General features: G+C 37.2%; 1 protein-coding gene and 1 pseudogene across 3 annotated transcripts in view; one reads left to right on the top strand and one right to left on the bottom strand.

The window, feature by feature from the left end:
- RABGAP1L (RAB GTPase activating protein 1 like) overlaps window positions 1-24,039 on the bottom strand; it is a 769,071-nt gene that overhangs the window by 375,479 nt on the left and 369,553 nt on the right. The gene's annotated exons all lie outside the window — the stretch shown is intronic.
- LOC118014446 lies at window positions 1,386-2,538 on the top strand (annotated as a pseudogene).

Below are 24,039 nucleotides of genomic sequence, written 5' to 3' on the forward strand. Positions count from 1 at the left end.
AGATCAGCCAAATCAATTGTGGAGGTCAATAGAATGAAAAAATGTCATAGGCAGAATCTTTATAACTCTAGGGAAACTTAGCAAACCTTGAAAGTGAGACAAGGTTAAATGAGGTAAAGAGGCAAATTTATTAAGCTCTATATGTATTTGATTCAATGGAAATTTTAACTTACCCTGGCAGTTAAGCTATATAACACCATAAGGAGTTCCCTTAGGCTGAGACAACTCTCTAAATCCCTACAGAAATATGGCTCCATTCTTAAGGGCTAGGGTATCATATCCTTCAGGATACATATTGGAAAAGGAGGATTGCTCTGCCATGAAGACTGGCTGCTTTCTGACTGATTAAAGATGATGAGACCATGGAGGGTTGCCAGGGTGGCTCAGTGACTTAAGGTTGCAACTCTTGGTTTCAGCTCAGGTCATGATCTCAGGGTTGTGATACCAAGCCCCAAGACCAGCTCTGGGCTGAGCATGGAGTCTGCTTGGGATTCTCTCCCACTCTCTCTTTGCCCTCCAACCCCCCCCCCCCGCCGCCCCGGTTTGTGCATGAGCACTCACATGCACATGCTCTCTCTCTCTAAAATAAATAAAATTAAAAAAAGAAAAAAGATGATGAGACCATGGAAAGCCAACAGACCACCAACAACTTAGGATCAGAGAGCAGGCAGTCCTAGGGCTACTACTTCAGCCCTCTTCTTTAGAACAAGCAAGCACTCTAGCTTGGTCCCTCATTTTAACTCTTCCCAATTCAAAGAGTTATACTGCAGTCTTGCAGCCACTTCCTCATCATCTCCTACAGGGAAAAGGGATAAGGAAAACACTCTCTTCTCCCCTCAGAGTTTTCACCAGCCAAAGACAGTTCATTTCTGCCGCTCTCTGAGGCTCTAACATGTCTAAAAACTATTTAATCTTCCACAGTTAGTTGTGTTGTGACCTCCTTTTTCATACAAAAGGTCTACCATGGAGCCGCATGTCAGCCACCTTGGTGCTTTCTGGAAAGGCTATGATGTTTTGTCTCAGCCTAAGGAAACACACTCCTTCAGTATCCATCATATTCTTACCCATTCCTGTAATTTTGCTCTTGCTCTTCTACTATGATGCAGCCTCTAAGCCCTTCCCTTATCAAAGTCATCTTAACCTACATAGAGTCCGTCACCTTTGATGCTATTTATCTACTGCAGACCAAAAGTAAAAATTTCCCCCGAGAGTCAACTGATAATTTATTGGCATGGGTTAGTTGTTGTTTTCCTATATAACTACTACATCTACCTAATCACACCACTAATCACACCAAATGTTAAGGAAAAGGAACCTATCTTTTTTTCTTTTTGGCACATAAAAGATGCTCAACAGACGACCCACCTCCCCACCGGGGAGGCTGCATGGGCCGCCGCTTCCCACGCGGTCTCCTACCTCTACTGCTGTGGCCGCCGCCAGCCTCGCGGCCCCGGCCCCGACCCCTGTGCTCACCCTGGAGTCCGTCCCGCCGTCCAAGCGACCCCGCGGCAGCCTCATGGCGCCACCCCGAATCGGGACGCACAACAGCACTTTCCACTGCGATGAAGCCTTGGCGTGAGCACTGCTGTGCCTCCTGCCCAAGTACTGGGATGCAGAGATTGTGCCGACCCGAGACCCCGAAAAACTGGCTTCTTGTGACATCGTGGTAGATGTGGGTGGCGAGTACGACTCTCAGAGACACTGATATGACCATCACCAGAGATCTTTCACAGAGACCATGAGCTCCCTGTCTCCTGGGAAGCCGTGGCAGACCAAGCTGAGCAGGGTGGGATTCATCTATCTGAACTTCGGGCACAAGCTGCTGGCCCGGTTGCTGGGCACCAGCAAAGAGGACAGCATGGTTGGCACCATCTATGACAAGATGTACGAGAACTTCGTGGAGGAGGTGGATGCGGTGGACAATGGGATCCCCCAGTGGGAAGAAGGAGGGCCTAGATACGTGCTGACTACCACACTGAGCGACGGGGTTGCCCGACTGAATCCTGCCTGGAACCAGCCCAACCAAGACACCGAGGCCGGGTTCAAGCATGCAATGGACCTAGTCCGAGAGGAGTTCCTGCAGAGACTAGACTTCTACCAGCATAGCTGGCTGCCAGCCCGGGGCTTGGTGGAAGAGGCCCTGGCCCAGCAATTCCAGGTGGACCCAAGTGGGGAGATAATAGAACTGGCAAAAGATGGATGCCCCTGGAAGGAGCACCTCTACCACCTGGAATCTGGGCTGTCCACACTGGGGACCATCGCCTTTGTTATCTACACTGACCAGGCCGGACAGTGGCGGGTAAAGTGTGTGCCCAAGGAGCCCCATTCATTCCAGAGTCGGCTGCCCCTGCCAGAGCCAGGTGGGGTCTTCAGGATGAGGCCCTGGACTAGGTCAGTGGGATTCCTGGCTGCATCTCTGTCCACACCAGCGGCTTCATTGGTGGGCACCACACCAGAGAGGATGCCTTGAGCATGGCCTGTGCCACCCTGGCCCAGCGCCTGGTACCTAAGCCTCCCACAAATTTCCTAGTCCAATAAAAATGTCATCTATCACATTAAAAAATAAATAAACAAACAAAAGATGCTCAACAAATGTTTGTTGTATGAATCCCTTAACATGCTTACAATGTTTTACATATATTATAGGAGTTCAATAAATAATTGGTATTTACACGAGTAAGGGAAATTACTGCAAGGACTTTTGCCATAAAGCTATTGAAGGATATCCTATCTATAGTATAACACTGAGTGTTTTAAGGCTTAAAGAATGTTGACATTACTCTAGGGTAGGTTAAGCAGTGATGGGTAACAGTTAAAATTGAGTATGAAAGATAATTTGTACTTTGGCATACTTATAATCCTTTTTAAAAGGCTATAAATATGTATTTCATTTATTTAATGTGTATATTATTACTTATAATGCTTAACTACAAACAGAGCTCTCATTTATAGAAAAAGTATAATTAAGAAAGAATGCTTGCTATTTTCTCTATATTCTTTAATCATGACCAAGGGAAGCCTATCAGGACATACTGCAACACCATAAGCCAAGCACCCTCTTGCTTATTCTAACTGCTGGAAACCTAATTAAGAAGCAATAAACAATTCCCTGCATGCTGGCCTTAGACACTCCAAGTGTAAGCAAAAATACAACGACATGAAAAAGGTTATGTAACTATCACTATTTATTATTATCTCAAGCGTTATTAAGCACCAAAAGGCAAAGAGCTGTCACCAACTAAATTTAAAAAGGACTTTTATTTTCTTCCTTTAAAAAAGATAAGACGCAAACAATGAATCATGGAACACTACATCAAAAACTAATGATGTAATGTATGGTGATTAACATAATAAAATTAAATTTAAAAAAAGGATAAGATGTGGTAAGATATGTGAGTATGTGACCACCCCCAACCACCATGAACATATTTTCAGAGAATCCTCACTTTAGAGGAAAAATTATCATTTTTAACTTCTAGGACTGTAACTTTGCCTAAAATTGAAAGAAATTATTTCAAACAAGATGTCTTTTCAAAGAAGGGAATTACAGTGTATAAATCAAACCAAACACTTCATCCTGTGATACATATTATGCCATATTTTACTTTGGAAGTAAAAGTACTGCTTTTTGAAAATCTGCCATCACAAAATTTCATGGAGCTCACTTGCAAATGCCAAGGGGATACAGCTGATTACCATTACTTTTACCATTACCATTACAGGAAAGTTTAACCTAATCATGAATACAATGCAAGAAACACTTACAGATACCTCCTTTAAATGGGGGAGGAGAACTTGGGGCACCTGGGTGGCTCAGTCAGTTAGGCATCTGACTCTTGGTTTTGGCTCAGCTCATGATCTTGGGGTCCTGGGATCAGCCTGCATCTGCTCCACACCCAGTGGGGAGTCTCCTTGGGATTCTCTCTCTCTCCCTCTCCCTCTGCCCACCCCTCCTGCCCACCCCCCTCCCACACTCACACTCTCTCTTTCTCAAATAAATAAATAAATAAATAAATCTTAAAACAAAGGGAGGAGAACTTTAGATTAAGCAGGTTCAATATCCTGAAAAAAAAAAAAACCCACAAAATTAAGGAAAAGATACACAGGCTTTTTCAGAAAAGGCAAACAAGTGATGGCTCAATTTTTAAAAATAATACCACCAAAGATTTTGGTCTAATTTGCAAAGGTAATTAGCTTATATTTGAAAAACAATGGTGATCCAAATGAAAGGAACAAAATGAAATTACAAAAACCTGCTGAATTTGACTACAAATCATTTTTGAGGCTATACTAGAACTAAAAGAGCACTAAATTAACACTTTCAATAAAGTGACAGATTTTGATTATTAATCTCTAAGAGAAGAAATATTAATTGTAATTACTTGTGGTTCTGTAATTCCTACTGAGGATTTCTGCATCTAAGTAAGTGAGAAATAATGGTCTACAGTCTTCTTTTTCTGTACTGTCTTTGTTTTTGCTATCATGGTAATACTAGCTTCATTAAATGAGTCAGGAAATGTTCCCTCCAATCTTCTGGAAGAGACTTTTTACAAAAAAATGGTGTTAATTCTTCTTTACATGTTTGGTACAGTTCTCCAGTGAAATACTGGAACTAGAGATTTCTTTTTCAAGAGTTTTTAAATTACAACTTCAATTTCTTCAATGCTTAATGGGCTATTCAGACTACTTCATCTTGGTTGAGTTCTGGCAGTTTGTATTTTTCAAGAAATTGATTCATTTCTTCTAAATTATCCATTAATGGGTATAAAGTTGTTTACAGTATTCCCTTGTTATCTTTTTAATGTCTGCAGGCTCTGTACTGATATCCCCTATTTCACTCCTGATACTGATGATTTATATCTTTTCAACTTTTTTTTCAGCCTTTTCAGAGATTTACTAATATTATTGATTGTTTTTCAAGAAATTAGCTTTTCATTTCATTATTTCTGTTTTTTTTATTGCTAAGTATATTTGGACAATTAAGAATTGTTTATATTTAAGGTATACAATTTGATTATTTGACCCACAAAAAATTGTGAGATAATCACCACATTCAAGCAAGTTAACATATCCATCTCTTCAGTTAGCACATTTTCTTTTTTTGTGATAACAAGATCTACCCTCTACCCTAGCAAGTTTCAAGTATACAATATTGTTAATTACAGTCACTTACAGTACATTAGATTGATAGTATTTATTCATCTTGCAAAACTGAAACTTTGTCCTCTCAACCAACCTATCCCATCCATTTCCCCCTTTCCCCAGCTCCCAGTAAATACCATTCTCCTCTCTGCTTCTATGATGTAGACTATTCTAGATTACAAATCTAAGGAAGAACATACCATGTTTGTCTTTCTGCATCTGGCTTATTTCACTTAGCATGATATTCTCCAGGTTCATCTATGTTATTACAAATGGCAGGATTTTGTTCTTTTTAAAGGCTGAATTATATTCCATATACATAAAATCACATTTTCCTTATCCATTCATCTGTGGATGGAAACTTGGGTTGTTTCCATATCTTCACTTTTTACATAATGGTGAAATAAACATTGTAGTGAGGCAATCTCTCAAGATGCTGATTTCATTTCCTTTGGTTATATACCCAAAAAAGAGACTGCTGGATCATATGGTAGTTTTATTTTTACTAAGGAACCTCCATACTGTTTTCCATAATAACTGTAACAATTTACACTACCACTAAAATGTTCCCTTTGTCACAACGTTATCATCACTTGCTATCTTTTGTCTTTCTGATAATAGCCATTCTAACAGGTGTAAAGTGATATCTCACTGTGATTTTGATTTGCATTTCCCTTATTATAAGTGAAGTTGCACATCTTTCACAAACCTGTTGGCCATTTGATGTGTTCTTTGGAAAAAATGTCTATTGAGGTCCTTTGCTCATTTTTGATCAGGTTATTTGTTTTTTGTTTGATTGTTTGCTGTTCAGTTGTATGAGTTCTATATTTTGGATATTAACCCTTTATAAAATATATGGTTTGCAAATATTTTCTCCCATTCCATTGATTGCCTTTTTATTTTGTTGGTTGTTTCCTTTGCTAGACAGAAGCTTCTTAGTTTGATGCAATCTCATTTGTCTATTTTGCTTTTGTGCCTGCGCTTTTGATGTCATACCCAAAAAACCATTGCCCAGACCAATGGCCCAGACCACCCTATGTTTTCTTCTAGGAGATATATGGTTTCAGGTCTTACATTTAAAAGTCTTTAATACATTGTGAATTGGTTTTTGTGTATGGTGTAATAGAAGGATCCAATTTCATTCTTCTGTATGTGAAGATCAGTTTTCCCAACACCATTCACTGAAGAGACTATCCTTTTCCCATTCTGCATTGTTGGCACCACTGTCAAAAACTGGTTGACCATGAATGTGTAGATTTATTTCTAGATGTTCCATTGACCTATATGTCTGATTTTATGCTAGTACTATACTGTTTTGATTACTGTATATTTGTAATATATTTTGAAATGAGGAAATGTGATGCCTCTAGCTTTGTTCTTTTTTGAGATTGCTTTGACTGTTCAGGGTCTTTTATGAATCCGTATAATTTTTAGGTTTTTTTCCCTATTACTATAAGGTATGCCATTTGAATTATGATAAGAATTGCAATGAATCTGTAGATAGCTTTAGGTAATATGGACATTTTAACAATATTAATCCTTCCAATCCATGAGTTGGGATGTCTTTCCATGTATCTGTTTCTCCTTTAATTTCCTTCATCAACATTTACAATTTCCAGCATACAAGTCTTTCATCTCTTTGGTTAAGTTCATTCCTACATATTTTTTTCTTTTTTGTTACTACTGTGAATGGGATTACTTAAGTTCCTTTTCAGAGAGTTTGTTGTGTATAGAAACATGATTGATTTTTATATATTGGTTTTGTATTCTGCAACCTTACTGAATTTGTTTATCAGTTCTAACAGTTTTTTGGTTGAGTCTTAGTGTTTTCTCCATATAAGATCATGTCATCTGTAAACATAAGTAATTCTACTTCTTCCTTTCCAGCTTGGATGGCTTTTATTTCCTTTTCTCAGCCTGGGACTTCTAGTACTATGTTGAAAAAAAGTGGCAAGAGTGGGCATCCTTACCTTATACCAGATCTTAGATGTGGGCTTCTCATATATGGACTTTATTGTGTTGTGGTAAGATTCTCCTACACTTATTTCATCGAGAGTTAATTATCAGGCATCTCTTCTAGGGCAGCTCTAGTGATGACAAACCCTGTCAAGTTTTTGTTTGTTAAGGAAAGACTTTATGTCCCCTTCATTTTTAAAGAATAATTTTGCCAGGTATAATATTCTTGGTTGGTAGTTTTTTCCTTTCAATACTTTAAACATATCATCCCACTCTCTCCTGGCCTGCAAGCTTCATGCTGAGAAATCCACTGACAGTTTTATAGAAATTCCCTTATATGTAATGAGTTGCTTTTCTCTTGCAGCCTTCAAAATTCTCCCTTTCTCCTTGACTTTTGACAATTTGATTATAATGTGTCTCAGTGAAATCTCTGGGATGATACTATTTGGGGACTTTTGGGTTTCATGAATCTGGACTTCCATTTCTCTCTCCAGATTTGGTAAAGTTTTTAGGCATTATTTCTTTCAGGACTTATTTCTGCTGCTTTTATAATCTCTTCCCCTTCTGGGACTCCCATAATACCTGTATTAGTTCTTTTTGATGGTCTCTCATGAATCCCATAGGCTTTTTTCACTCTTTTTCATTCTTTTTTCTTTTTCTCTTCTGCCTAGGTAATTTCAAATGACCTGATTTCAAGTTTGGGAGTCTACTGTTGAAGCTCTTTATTGCATTTTACTATTTCATTCACTGTATTCTTCAGTTCCAAAATTTCTGTTTGGCTCTTTTTATGATTTTTCTTTGTTGCATCTCTCATTTTGGCCATGTATTGTTTTCCTAGTTTCACTGACTTGTCTGTGTTCTCTTGTAGTTCACTGAGATTCCTTAAAACAATTATTTTGAATTCACAGTCCCACAATTCATAGGTCTCCATTTCGTTGGCATTAGTTACTAGAAAGTTACTGTGTTCCCTTGGTGGTATAATTTTTCTTGGATTTTTCATGTTTCTTGTAGCCCTGCACTGACGTCTGCACATTTGAGGGCCAGTCATCTCCAGACTTTATGGATTGGCTTCACTGGGGAAAGACCTTCACCCACAGATGGGTATGATGACACTGGCTGGGTGGGGGTATGGTGGCGCTGGCTCCATGAGGATATAGCAGTAGATCATGGGCTCTGGGAGAGAGCAGCAGTGTAGTCTCCATGAAGCTCTGTCGAATGAGGTCACCATCAGAAAAGACTGTAGAGTCCTCAGCAATCAATGTTGTGGATCTCCTCAGTGGTAAAGGCTTCTGGAGTCTTCTTCGTCTCCTTTTCCCCCATATGGGTAAATAATGGCCAAAAGATCTTCCCTGGTCCTGAGTTTGGCATGCAGGTACACATATGGAAGCAGTAGGATCTGGGGCACTTGTGCTAGTGGGGACACACGTGTCTGGGTTAGAGGTGCACAGAGAGCAGCCATGAAGTTCAGGGGCAAGTAGAACCACTGCAGGTCCTCGGACAAAGGTGTGGATGCATGTGCTGTGGCAGTGGCATCAGCATTCAAGGTGTGCGCATGTATGGAGCCAACGTCTAGGGCTTGGGGGAACAGAATGACCATAGTGCCTGGGACCAGAGTGCAGGTGCACTTACTGCAGTGGTGACATTGATGCCCAAGGCATGGGCATGTGTTGAATAGTTGTGGAGCCAGGGTCCAGGACATGCACGTGGCTGTACAAAGTGAGTGTTGACTCTGGCTCCAGAGTTTGTGGGGCCATTCAGCACTCTTGGGAAGAGGCGGAGATGCAAAGGGGTTCAGCAGTATGGATTCTGGGTAGCTCTGTCAGCTCGGTTCAGGGTCAAGGAAGACTACAGGGGTCCTCAGTGGAGAAAGCTGCCAGTATCTACAGGGGTGATGAGAATTGCTGGGGTCCTCCTGTTCTCCTTTTTCCCACAGGAAAGGTCACACCAAGGGGATAAGGTGACACAGGCAAAATGTTTCCTAGGGTTTTCTATGCAGATTCCCAGTTTCTGTGTTCAACGGGGGCTTCTGCAGCTCCCCTATTGTACTCCAGAGCTATTTTCATTGGTATATAGTTGGGATTTTTTAACTGAAGTATAGTTGATATACAATGTTATATTAGTTCCAAGTATACAACATACTGATTTGACAATTCTATACATTATTACAATGTTTGCAATGTGTAGTTATTATCTTTCATCATACAAAGTTATTACACTATTATTGACTATATTCCCTTTGCTACACTTTTCATCCCTGTGACTTATTTATTTTATAACTGGAAGTTTGTATCTCTTAATCCCCTTCACCTATTGTGTCCATCATTCCTCCTTCCTTCTGGAAACCACCCATTTGTTCTCTGTATTTATGAGTCTGTTTTTGTTTTGGTCATTCGTTTGATTTGGCTTTTTGGATTCTACATGTAAGTGAAATCATATGGTATTTGTCTTTCTCTGTCTGACATTTCACTTGGCATAGTACCCTCTAGGTCCATCAATATTATTGTGAATGGCAAGATTTCATTCTTTTTTATGGCTGAGTAATACTCCATTTTATATATATACAGCACATCTTTATCCAGTCATCTATTGATGGGCACTTAGGTTGCTTCCATGTCTTGGCTATTATAAATAATGCTGCAATAAACACAGGGGTGTATGTATCTTTTTGAATTAGTGCTTTCATTTTCTTTGGGTAAATACCCAGCAGTGGAATTACTGGATTGTATGATATTTTTAGTTTTAGTTTTTTGAGGAGCCTCCATATTATTTTCCATAGCAGCTGCACCAATTTACACTCCCACCAACAGTGCACAAGGGTTTTTTTCTCCACATCTTCACCAACACTTGTTATCTCCTGTTCTATTTTTTTAATAACAGCCATTCTGACAGGTATAAGGTTATATTTCATTATGGTTTTGATTTGCATTTCTCTGATGATTAATGATGGTGAACATCTTTCATGTGTCTGTTGGCCATCTGTTATGTCTTCTTTAAAAAAAATGTCTATTGCAGTCCTCTGCCCATTTTTTTAGTTGGCTTATTATTATTTGTGTGTGTGTGTGTGTGAGTCTTGAGTTGTATAAGTTCTTTATATATTTTGGATATTTGCCCCTTATCAGATATATCATTTGCAAATATCCTCTCCCAGTCAGTAGATTGCTTTTTTGTTTTGTTGATGGTTTCCTTCATTGTGCAAAATGTTTTTTAGTTTGATACAGTCCCAATTTTTTATTTTTGTTTTTGTTTCTCTTGCCTGAGGAGACATATCCAGAGAAATGTTGCTATATTGTTTGTACTTGTTATTGAATCCATTATTGTCAGATAATATGCTCTGTATGATTTCAGTTCTTTTAAATTTGTTGAGGTTTGTCTTATGGCTCAGGATATGGTCTATCTTGGTGAATGTTCCACTTGTATCTGGTATTGTTGGGTTACATGTTCTATATGTATGTGCCAGTTAGATTCTATTGGCTGATTATATTGTTCAGATCTTTTGTATTCCTACTGACTTTTGTCTAATAGTTCCATCATTTGCTGACAAGGGAGTCCTGGGTCCATTTACATTTAACATAATTTCTATAGTGGCTACATGCAACTTATTTTGTTCTTTTGTCCACTGAATATACATTGATGAATGCTGAGCAGGTATACTAAACACACAGCAGCAGTCACTGATTGGCTGAATTTCAGAAGCCTAAGGCTGTCATTGATCTGCTAACTTCCAGAAGTGTAGTCACTGGAGTGAGGCTGTTATTGACTGGCTGATATTCAAAGGCATGGCCACTGGAGTGAGGCTGTCATTGACTGGCTGATTTTCACAGCATGTGTACTGATCCAGAGCTATTTCTAATTAATGATGGTTACTTATTCATAACTTGGGACTTCAGGCAAAGAACAGCCTTTTTCTTTCTTGAACATAAAAATTAGGTACTTTTAATTCTCAGTTCCCTTCAGAATAACCTGCAGGAGAGACCATAAAGGACTACACAGATCTTTATTTCTGGAGGTCTGATTTTCAGCTAGTGTTTTCATTCAAATGTGTTAAATGCCAATTACAGTGGTGGAAAAATAGCTCTAACTGTCAAAGCTGTATATTTTGTTGAAAACTGTTTAATACATGATATTTAGTGCATCCTAATACAGGCAATATAGGACACACAACAAAATCATTAAATACAGGAGGCCTGGCTACCCTAACTGTGAGGGAATGTAGTGTGTCTTGATAAAGACTTTGGGCTTTAGACAGCAAGAACCATGGACAGTTGAGAAACAGGAGAAAGAAGTGAGTTAATTAATGTTAGACAGGTGAGGGTGGCGGAGTTGCTCAGTGATGACCATAGAAGGGAGATTGGTTTAAATATATCAGGAACCTAGTAAAAATATCAAAAATGAGATCCCTCAATTATTATAAGGGCACCTCCTTAAACTAAGAGTAGGGAGGATAGAGGAAAGTGTTATAAACTAAAGCAGAGTTTGTCTTCTGGTTAATTTTAGTCTTCAAGGGTTTCAGACTGGTATAGTGCTGAACTCCTATTTAATGGCTAAGCTAACTCCTCTACACTATTTATAGGAAAAAGCCTAAGCTTCTGGAATTAGTTTTAGGGATTCAGGAACAAGTTGGCTTGGCTTTTCAACAGTTTTACTTCTCCTGCTTTTCCCATTTCTTGAAATCTGAAGAGCTATTACTAAAAGCCTAAGGCTTTCCATTCATCTCTACGTAATTCTAAACTTTAGCCTAGAGTGATGACCAAGTTTGTATAAATTCAAAGTGGCTTTTCTCTTCACCAGCATTCTAGGTTTGAATACCTATTTAGGATTGCATTGCAATATTTAAAATCCAGTCTCCTCTTTTAGTGCATTCTTACTCTATCTTTCAAGTATCTAATGCAACCACTTTCCCTGTCCTCCAAAAGCCAAGAAAATTCTGAATTTTATTTTCCATAATTTTTATTATGAAGAAAATAATCAAAATAATGTACCACCCTGTGGAAATAAGGCTGCCTCTTCTATCTTCTTTTGAGAAATGCTTGTATATGGGAAGGAAACTATATGTTTAAGAAGAGTCAGGTGCAGGATGACAAGAGATGTTAGCTAAAACTGCCAACAGAGTAGCCTTTGGCTTCACCAGCACTGTAGAGTAGGTGATAACCTAGCAGATGGATTTGAGGGCAATTTAGTTTCACTCGCTTCACTTCACTGTTCACAGGGGAGTCAAGGACAAGGGTTCAGGTATATTGACAAAATGACTTAACATAGCTATATAACATCTGCCCATACTATTTGAGGAATCAGTCATTGAATTTTTAAATATTCATGGTGTAAATTTTTATACTTGTGAGATTTTCTTTTTTCAATCTAGGTCAATGTTGTAGTTTTAAATTATTTTTTAAACCTTTTTGGCACTTCTAACTAAGCTTGTAAAATACCAACTGGAGATTCAGGTATACTTTTAGTGTTACTTCAACATATGCAACTAAAATAACAGCAAGTAGTTACTGAGTGTTAAACTTAAAAATCAGAAAAGTGATAAAATGTCAGAATCTGAGCCTTCAGTAGTAGTTAGATTTTCTTACCAAGATGAATTAGTTAAGCAAAATGAGGGGAATCCAGATAAGTACTGAGATATTAGAAGACAGGTGCCATACAGAAGCCCTCTGCAAATTTATGTGGGGATGAACACAGCACATTTCAGAAACAGGGAAGAGCAGAGGTTTTACTTTTCTGAAAAACTTAGAGAATAGCTCTATTTGTAAACTGGCATGATAAAATCAGGTGATTATTGTTATATTTCTCTCTAATACTAAGCATATAGTATGATACAACCATAAATAAAGAAGTTCAGAGTTTCTTCATGATTTCTATTCATAGTCTTAAAAATCCTGGTAAACGGGACTTTTAAAGATTATACAGCACTTTAACAAGAGAAACTATGATTTCACAAGCAAATTAAGAAGGCAGACAATTTAATTAATATTATCCACATAGCAGAGTTTAGAAATCTTAGATTATTTGGCTTCACTCTGTAGATCCTGCTTTCCATTAATTACCTTTGCCCTGAAAAATTACCCCTACAAGGCTCCAATGGGAACATGTGTGACATCAGTCTGGGAAATGACTCATGAAGTTACTTCTAAACTAACCTCCCATGCACACAGAATGGCACTCATGTCAAGGGGACAGGCAGCATTGACGAATTTAACAGGAACTAAAACCTCCTAACAAGTTGGCGTTTTATGACATACTTGTACAATTTAGGTTCATGAAAGAAACTAGAACAAAATGTGAGAAATTAAAACATCTCATCTAATGTCAAATTATAGCTGGTGACAGAATGCTACAAAGAACTTCACAGAACCTAAGCTGCATCTTAAGATCACCTTTGATGGGGTAAATAGTCTGTTTCAATGTGAAACTAAATTTAATCTTGCTGAAAGACAAAATAAATATGATCTTTTTTAAATATAATGTAGTAGGTAATAAACCAATGCATGTGAGTTCAGTTTAAATACCAAGACTATGACTGTATATCCAAACTTTGGAAGAGACATTCCCCATCTCTAACAGAGCCTAGGTTGACTCTCAGTTTGCATTATTTTAAAGTATGTCAAGCTCTAGTATAAGAAATGCTTTCTCTTTTCGTCACCTTTACCACCATAATAATAATAAATGCTAACATTCACTGACAGCTTGCTTGCTATGTGCCAGACCCTGTACAGAGACTTACCACAATAAATCTAGGAAGAAACAACTGTCACTTTTTACAAAGAAACATCACTGCTAGCATGATCTAGGAGAAGGATTTGAATCCAAATCTGTTTAATTTTAGATCACTATGTTAAAACTCAATTTTAAAAAGTGAACTTAATGAAAGTCTACTGGCTATGTTTTAAATGCTTTATCTTAATTCAAATGATACAATTTAAGAAAAACAGCCAAACAACTCAGCTCTATAATCCTCTTCCTCAATTTCTGTAAAACACTTCTAATGGTTCTAACTCCCCTACCTCACCATGACCAAAAGGCTTTAAGAGAGCCTTCCCTGGAAAAAGACTCAGAGCAAAGTTTCCTCTTATTATACATGGCACATTGCAGGAAAGATCTGAAAAACTTAAAGATCTGAGTAATATCCAAATTACATCACAGCAAATATCTAATTTTGTTTGTACTACAATTTCTGCTTCATATAACCATTCTCTAGAGCAGAGGTGTATAGTATATACACATATATTAGATGAATCTGAGTCCCTATCTCAATATATTTATATTTAGTAGGTTATCTATATGCACCACTCTCAACCCATATGTTAAATATTTTTAGATAAAATAAATGTAAATAGATGGTCTAATATGTTCCCTTACCCAGTGGGTTACAGTATACTCCTCACTTTGGAGACCATGGAACAGAAGATGCAGAATTTTTCCAGCTTCTCACTTCTCTAAGATTGCCTCCAGACCCAAATGCAGAGCAGCTCAAGGACCTTTTTCTAACAGAAGAGCTAGTGGAATAACCAATCTGATAGCTCAAAAGAGTTTTCAGGACAGGTCTGGAAAAGCTTTATTTTCCTTAAATTTACACTATGATCTATTCTTCTTTATGATTTTTTTTTAATCTTTAGGACAGAAATCCTTTCTACTTAGAAATTTCTACTTTATGCTAAATACCACACAGAACAGAAGCAGCCTGTGTAAAGAAGACAAAGGCATATCATTATAAGTATAGCCAGCTGCTAATATTTATTAAATATTATTATGCACCAAGCTAAACATTTTACACGTATTACCTCATTCAATTTTCAAAAAATCTAATGGAGGCCTGAAAACAATAGGTAACTCCTACAAAATTATAAATGCAGCATAGATAGAGAAAGAATTAAAACCCAGGTTTATCTGACACTAAGCTCTTAATCACTATGTTTAACCTTCAACAAATCCCTATTACATATGATTTCTCCATGAAAACACTGTAATAACATGTGTTCACTGTGTCAATATTAACTTATCTTGAAAATAATACTCTAAGTAGGAATAGTTATTATTCTGAAACACATTAAAAGGTTAAATAACTTGTCGTAGATCATAGAAGGCTAAAAAGTGATTTGAACCCCGGCATTCTATTTCCAGAGCTCAGGCTCTCAACCACTATACTAAAGCAATGTTTTTTTGTAACAATTTCAGCATCCTAAAAATTGAGCAGACAAATTTACCATGGTCTGATATTGATATCACATTACAAAATGAGCTCGTAAACATGAAAAAATTATACACAATATACATACATACAAATGTGCTATAATTGGTCCTGTAGTTCTAGATTATTTGATGTTTAAACAAAATTATCTCTAAATTGTGTTCAAACTTTTACACTGCAGAGGAAAAATCCTATTATTTTTTCTATAAATTTGACCATTTTCCTCCCAGGCAGTTCAAAGTAGTTCTTCGATAAATAACATAATTTTATAACGCAAAGTGAAATATCATTACACCCACTTTGTGGGTAAAAAAAAAACCAAAGTCATGGAAAAATTAAATGTCAGGCTGCAATTCAAAGATTAAATGGCAGCACTGGGAATAGAATACACAAGTCCTTAGATTAGTGGTATGTCTAAGGTTATCCTTCAAATTTTAGTTCAATTCAGTAGACATTTACGGGGCATATTCCATATAGGATACATGGTAGACAATGTTGGGCTCAGGAAAATGCTTTTAAAAATCACTCTTTAGTAGCTTATAATCTGGCAGAAAGGAAAAGGTATATGAGGAATCATAAGGGGAAGATGAGGTAAATACTAACAAAGATTGTAAGAGATTTATAAAGTAACCAAAAGAGGAAAAATTACACTCAGGATGAAAAACAGGGGAAAGCTTCAAAAGGAGGTGGCATTTAACCTGGAGCTGGGGAACAGTATGAATGTGGAGAAATGTGCCTTCCAGATAGCAGTACCATCATCAGCAATGGTTTTCCCAAAGAATAGTTCAGAGGTTGCTGCACCACAGCAAACCCGAAGAGGGCTCAAAGAGCCAAGAGTGGAAAGGCAGGCTAGAAGCATATGGTAGAGGGCACATTCAAGCAGGCTAGGTAGTTTGGGGTTTTATTCTAAACTAAGGAGAACAAGGAAATTATATAACAGAATTTGAACATCAAAGAGACTGCTGTGGCCATACCTTCAGATATTGAGCAGAAAAGAGGGCAACTAATTGGACGCACACTTGTTGAATAGTGAGTGTGCTTAGGGTATGTGAAACCACTGAATACTCATGGAAAATCTTCCTTAAAATTCAATTTTATTGGAAGATTTGTAGAGTTGAAACAATCATAACTTTTTGTGCTCCTCACAAGGTCTTTACACATGCATCAGAATCACACTTCCCACACTGACCACAAACAGTACTAAATAATATGTAAAACTCACATGCTGGCAGATCATTAGGGTTGTGCTCTAAGGCAGGACTACCCTCCCCCCACAATACTCCAAAATTCTACTGAGAAATACAAAGTACAGAAAATGGCAGAATCTGATTTAGAAAATTCCATTTTAAAAAATCTAACTTTCTTTCACTGGCTGTTGGGAGTTCTAAGATGAAAATGTCTGAGAAACACTGTATAAGATTTTAATAATATAAGTGGAAAAGTCTAAACTATGGCAGTTACAGGTACAACGGGAAAGGGGGATGAGTGGGATAGGTGTTAGGGTAAGGTAATGGTGGTCATCCCTTCCTTCTGTCCAGGCTCAGTTAGGTGCCCACCCTAATAAACTTTCCCAGAACACTGCACACTCCTGGCTCAGCACTCATCATATTGTATCCTAATTGCCTGTTTTCCTATTTGTGTCCTCCTCACTTCAACTCATACCATCTCAGGGTCGTACTTGTAATCCTACTACTTGGCACAACTTCTGGCATCTAGTAAGCATTCAGTGAACATCGATGAAATGGCATCATCATTATTCATATTTCCTTTTCACAGAGGGAAGGAACTAGTTTATCCATTCGACTTAAGGCTCCTGTTCCTTTATCAAGGATTTAATCAGGCCAAAAGTGAAAATACACACCCTGCCCAGTGGAAGTGTGCTGTGGTCAGACTGGGAGACACCTTCACCTCCCTCCCCCCTTCCCCCCACCCCTGTCCCCACATATCTCAAAAGAGTACTCAGCCACTGGGTTGTCCTTCTGGTATCTCTCACCACCTTTTTGACCACTGCTGAGTTAGGTAACATGCGTGAACCAATGCTGTGTATAAAGCAGTAGCACGTTCATGAAGGTTGCACAGTTAGTTATCCTGTGTAATGTACCAAAGGCACCCTCTGCTATGTTAATAGGCTTGCTCTAAACTTAGTGAACTAAGGAGTTAATGTTGTTCTATTTGATGTGCATATAAACTTATATGCTTATATTTAAAATATTTAGTCTAGAGGCATTGGTTTTAAATTAAGTAACATTTCTTTTTTTTTTTTTAAGATTTTATTTATTTGCAAGAGAGAGAATGAGAGACAGAGAGCATGAGAGGGAGGAGGGTCAGAGAGAATGAGAGACAGAGAGCATGAGAGGGAGGAGGGTCAGAGGGAGAAGCAGACTCCCTGCTGAGCAGGGAGCCCGATGCGGGACTCGATCCCGGGACTCCGGGATCATGACCTGAGCCGAAGGCAATGCTTAACCAACTGAGCCACCCAGGCGCCCTAAAGTAACATTTCTTAATGGAGTAATGGTATACCACCTATAAATTAGTATATCAGTATCTCCAGAAAAAGATCATAATATTCAAAAAATTCCTTCCCAGGGTCATAATAGTTACATAAAACAGTTTTCTTTTCTTTTTTAAAAAGATTTTATTTATTTATTTGACAGAGAGAGACACAGTGAGAGAGGGAACACAAGCAAGGGCAGTGGGAGAGGGAGAAGCAGGCTTCCCGCTGAGCAGGGAGCCCGATGCAGGGCTCGATTCCAGCACCCTGGGATCATGACCTGAGCCGAAGGCAGATGCCTAACGACTGAGCCACCCAGGTGCCCTAAAACCGTTTTATTTTCAATAAAATCTTTAACAGAAAAACAAAAATATAGTTTCAAAATATGTCTTAATAAGAGACATAAATATTTAAAACATAGGAATGTTTTAGTGAGCTTTAATTAAAATATACATAACGTTTGGGAAAAATGGAACTCTCCTAACTAAATTTTATTACAAGTTTTGAGAATGAGAAGACTACAAGAAATAATCTTCCTTCTTCTGTTCCTTCCCTACTTATTCCTTTCTTGAATCATCAAAAACAAAACAAAACAAAACAAAACAAAACAAAAAAAAGCACTTTGCTGCATGTGAGGCATAGAAGAGAGCCCAGACCCTCCCTCACAGAGCTCAGAGTATGAAAAAGGGAGTAAGCAAAGAAAGAAACATGTTCGCGGTGATATAATTAATTCTGATGGCAGAGCAAAATAACCAAAGTTACAAGTAACCTAGTAAAAATTAATAGAGACCAAATTTGAGTGTCACAATACTCCAAAATTCTACTGAGAAATACAAAGTACAGAAAATGGCAGAATCTGACTTAGAAAATTCCATTTAAAAAAATCAAAATTTCCTTTCAGAATCAAAAAGTGCAAGAATTGATAATGGTGTGCAGCATTTATTAAGCACCTCTGCTGAGGACTAGCTGTAGAGAACTGGGGCAATGGCCATACAGACATGAGTTTGTTTCCCCAAAATCCTTTACCCATATTCACAAGTGGGGAAAAGGGGTGTTCCTCAGGAAGGTGGGTTCTTAGTGTCAGTGAGTTCAGGGCTGTGGGCTCCACTGATTCCCCCAGTTAGCTTTTTGTCCTCTTTACACCCACCCCAGGTTTAAAAAGGGTAATCATTAGGACGGATATAGCTCTATGTTTCTCAAGTCTTATTAAGCTACTTTGTACTTGGCTCAACCTCATAATATGAACTGTCATAGCAACTCATTCAACTGCCTCCCACATATAAGTTTATAGTCTATTTTTAATTGAAACCTCATCTAAGTCATAGAAAAACTGGCAAAATACAAAAGCTCAGCTGAAAAGACACTTCTCAAATTGTCTTCATGGTTTGGTGAGGGAGACAGGAAAGGCAACTCACTATTCAAAGATATCCATAAATGAGATGGTTGGCCTTTTAAGTCAAAGAACCAACTTCAGAAGCAGCAAGATAAAATTTCAATATCTACTTATGTTCTATAACTTAAAATCTCCTTTCAGGCCTATTTTACACTATATTACCAAAGAAATTAAAGTATAAAGCAAACATGCAATACCTAAATCTGCCCTTTTTCCTATAAAAAGAAAAAATGACTTAAAGGGTCTAGAGTAAAACCATAAAGGCAATAATCCCAATACTCTACTTTCTGCTTAAAAGAAATAACAATATTTCTTGCTAAATGTTACAAAATGTCCTTAAAATGACGATAAAATGTTTTTATTTAACATAATGCATACCCATTTCCAAAAGCTAATTGCTTAAGCCATTTACTAGAGGGGAAAAACTATCAGTTTGACCTAAAAGTTACCATTTGTTAATCTTATTACTGCTTGTTTTGATGAAAATCAATTTTTTTGAGAATGTTCATAGGAACTTTATTCATAATAGGCAAAAGAAAAAAAATTTTTTAAAGGAACAACTATAAAACAATAAAAACTAAAAATTATAATGCTTATTTTTCTTTTTACTTAATGTACTATTCTCAGTTACCTGGAAATGCGACAATTTTATAGAAGGCACACATTCATTCTCTCTCTCTCTCTCTCTCTCCCACTTTCCCTCCATCTCTCTCTCCTCCTCAGTCTTACACACACACACACACACACACACACACACACACACAGAAGGAGCTGCAGAAAGGTTTTTTGCTTTGGAGATTTTCATTCTCACACTGCCCCTTCACCGAGAAAAGACCACTCCTTAAATTTCCAGACTGCTTTTTCCCCTGACACTGGAATAATTTATTTGAATAAATTCTCCAAGTACAGACCTCATCAATAATTAAAATGCTGATGAAAGGATATTTACAAAGAGGAAAAAAATGTTATGATAAAAACCTGAGGTGAAATAAGGGCAGGATTTCTTATAAAAAACACCCATCCACATTATGTTAGCATTTATGGATGCTGTTAACATAAGGCTATCATATTTATTTAACAAATATTCACTAAGCGTCTACTATTTGCAGACACCATTCTATAACAAAATTAAGTTGAAGAAAATATGAATTTTTCAAGGACAAAACCTTTTTGATTCTTATAAAATTATACACAATCTAATTTTTACGAATGCTCAATGTTTCTCTAAAACACATGGAAAAGTTGAAGCTTTCTAATTCAATGAAAACCTGACAAACAATTCTGAAAGATGAAAGCTTACTGTCAGAGCATTTTTTTAAATAATTACAATGAATCTTTTTAAATTTGGAATTAATCCTTAATCATTTAGGAACTGCATGTTTCATAAAACTAATTATTTCCCCTTACCTATGAAAATATGACTACCAGGTACCAACTGCATCCTCTAGGATCCTCTCATGATAGTAACTATTCAGGCCCCCAAAAAAAACTTCCTTTGGCAAATCAGTCACCAGTTGGCTATTACGTAGCTCCTGTTTATACCACAAGCAGTCATTGCTGACTGAGTGCCTATAACATGCAGAGCATGTAGTTCTCTGAGATCCTAATAGTCTAGACATGCAAAATTCTGGGTTCCTGGACTATACTAAAATCCTGAGATATGGAGAAGAGGTTTCCTTTAAAAAATGATGGTACAATCTTGAAGAACCTAGCAATTTATATGTACGTGGGGCTGTCACAGAAACTTTGCTTGATTGTATTTTAGTTTTGACGTATGTGCAATGGAGAAAAGAGGTGGTAAACATCACATCTCATGAGAAGAAACATAAATACTAATTTAGAAAGTTCAAGGATTAGTAAACTAGAATAGCGCTAATTGCAACAGTAGGGGTTTTTAGAGTGAACACCATTCATTCACATCAGGAAAGTGGCACTTTAAAGTTCCAAAGTCCCAAAGGAGAGAAGCAACATTCTTAGCCTGATTTCACATAACTTCAACACCTAGAATTGTGACCCCATTTTAACACAAAAACTCAATCTACTGGAACACATAAAGGTTATAATATCCTAGAAACAAGGGATATAACTAAGACATTTTGAAATGTCTAAATTTCATTTTCTTTCATATACGCACATATCCAGGAAGACTAACAAAGTTGAATACAATTGAATTCTACAGGCAGAATGAATATCTATTTCTTTGCGTGCATTTATGCCTGTTTATTTTTAACCTTTAAATAATTTAATCATTAATAAAACTGAATTCTGCATACCAGAATTAAGCAATGTTTAAATTCAAGTGAAATAAAAGCTCTATAGAGAAAAACACATTTTAAACTTCATTACAAGTAAAAAGCTCTACTTTGATACAAGTGTGAAACAAGGGGCGCCTGGGTGTCACAGTCGGTTAGTGTTTGACTTGGTTTCAGCTGGGGTCGGGGTCTTGGGGTCACATGATCGAGCCATGAGTTGGGCTTTGCTCTGTGCAGTCTGCTTAGGACTCCCTCTCTCTCCCTCTTTCCCTGCCCCCCGTGCTCACACTCATGTGCTCTCTCTCTCTCTCTCAAATAAATCAATCTTAAAAAATAAAGTGAAAAAAAGAAAAGGAAAGGAAAAGCTAGTAAACCCTCCTTAGAATTGGGTAGGTCTAACTTTAGGACCAAATATCTAATTAGAACACCAGCATCCATCACCAATACTTTCTATGTTTCCACATTAATCACAAAGGTAAACATTTTTACTTTTACTCTCCAGATTATCTTTATGGATATATCTTTTTCCTAACAATGCTGCACATCCTCCACACACCAAGGTTAGGGAAACTGGTTTCTAATAAAGGATATGCCTGGTGGGGAGTGGAGTGAGGAATGATGGTTTATAAAAATGGCCTACAAGTATGAAGCCAGAAAGGAACAGAATCATAATTTGAGGAGACTGGTTTAAAAAATAAAAAGCAGGGAGGGTATGTGCTATGGTGAGCACTGTGAATTATGCAAGACTGTTGAATCAAAGATCTGTACCTCTGAAACAAATAATGCAATATATTTTAAGAAAAAAAAAGAAGAAGAAGAAGATAGCAGGAGGGGAAGAATGAAGGGGGCGGGGATCGGAGGGGAGACGAATCATGAGAGACGATGGACTCTGAAAAACAAACTGAGGGTTCTAGAGGGGAGGGAGGTGGGAGAATGGGCTAGCCTGGTGATGGGTATTAAAGAGGGCACGTTCTGCATGGAGCACTGGGTGTTATGCACAAACAATGAATCATGGAACACTACATCTAAAACTAATGATGTAATGTATGGTGATTAACATAACAATAAAAATTTTAAAAAAATAAAAAGCAAAAAAAAATAGAGAAAGAGAGTCTCCAATTTTTTATTCATATATATGTAGACCTTATATACATATTTTATTTATACAGATCTGAGATTACATACAGAGAATAAAAACATTCATAAAACACTAAACAAGAGAAGATGCATTGATGAAGTTACCACAATTACAAATTTAGAATCATGCTAAAGGCAATAACTAAAATCATCCTTTTCTAGGCAAAATTTCTTTTGGCTTACTGATTTAATAATTCCATTACTAAAAATTAGGTTAGGTTACCTTTTCTTTCTAAATCATCAAAGCTTAAGTATTATAATTGTGGCACTAAGATTTATTTCTAGTTTTTTGACTATCAGCTTAGTTAAAAATATACTGAATTGTTTATTATAACAATCTACTACAACAATTACAAATAGGTCAGGCAAATGTTGCTTTTAAACAATTACAATCATGGCACTATTTAAGTATTTTGTTGACAAGTTAGTCCCTCACCTATGGTTAATAACAAAACATTATAACCAGTCCTTCAATAATTGAACCCTCATTGCACTCACTTAAAACTGCACAAAGCCCAAAATGCACCTGCGTATAAAATCCACTTTACTATCTACTCTGGGTAACAATTAAATTAGAACTATTCTGCTTAACTTGCTGCTTTGTATGAGTCTGAAAGCAACAAGGAGTTCTCTTATTTCAGGGGGAAAAAAGTTGCAGGAAAAAGTATGGGAAAAGATAAAAATTGTACAGTTCTGTTTTTTCTAAGTAAATTTCCTAAAGAAAAGAAAATTTATATTGACAAGGAAATACCAAAAATAAATTCCAGAGCTAAAAATAAATTATTTATGGAGAATTTACATTTTGATCAGCTAATAAATTAATGACATTGGCACTCACTAGATTTTTAAAAGATGTTAGCAATTACCAACAAAACAAAAAGGCAACCTACTGAATGGGAGAAGATATTTGTAAATGATATAGCCAATAAGAGGTTAATAGCCAAAATATATAAGGAACTCATAGAATTCAATAGCAACCCCCCCCCAATGATCCAATTTAAAAATGGGCAGAGGAACTGAATAGACATTTTTGAAAGAAATGACCAATGGACATGTGAAAAGATGCTCAAAATCACTAGTTTTTAGGGAAATGCAAATCAAAACCACAATGAGATACCATCTTGCACCGATCAGAATGGCTAGTATCAAAAAGGCAAGAAATAACAGGTGTTGGTGAGGGTGTGGAAAAAAGGGAACCCTTATGCACTCTTGGTCAGAATATAAACTGATAAAACAACTGTGGAAAACAGGATAAAGGCTCCTCAAAAAATTAAAAATAGAAATACCATATGATCCAGTAATTGCACCACTGGGCAGTTACCCAGAGAAAGCAAAACACCAATTTGAAAAGATATATGAACCCCTGTGTTGATTTGCAGCATTATTTACAATAGCCAAGATACGGAAGGAACCTAAGTGTTCATCCACTATTCCATTATATACAAATATAATGGAATATGACTCAACCATAAAGAAGAAT

This window comes from Mirounga leonina, unplaced genomic scaffold (genome assembly GCF_011800145.1).
Source record: "Mirounga leonina isolate KUSES-001 unplaced genomic scaffold, KU_Mleo_1.0 Mir_154, whole genome shotgun sequence".
NCBI classification, from domain to species: Eukaryota; Metazoa; Chordata; class Mammalia; order Carnivora; family Phocidae; genus Mirounga; species Mirounga leonina.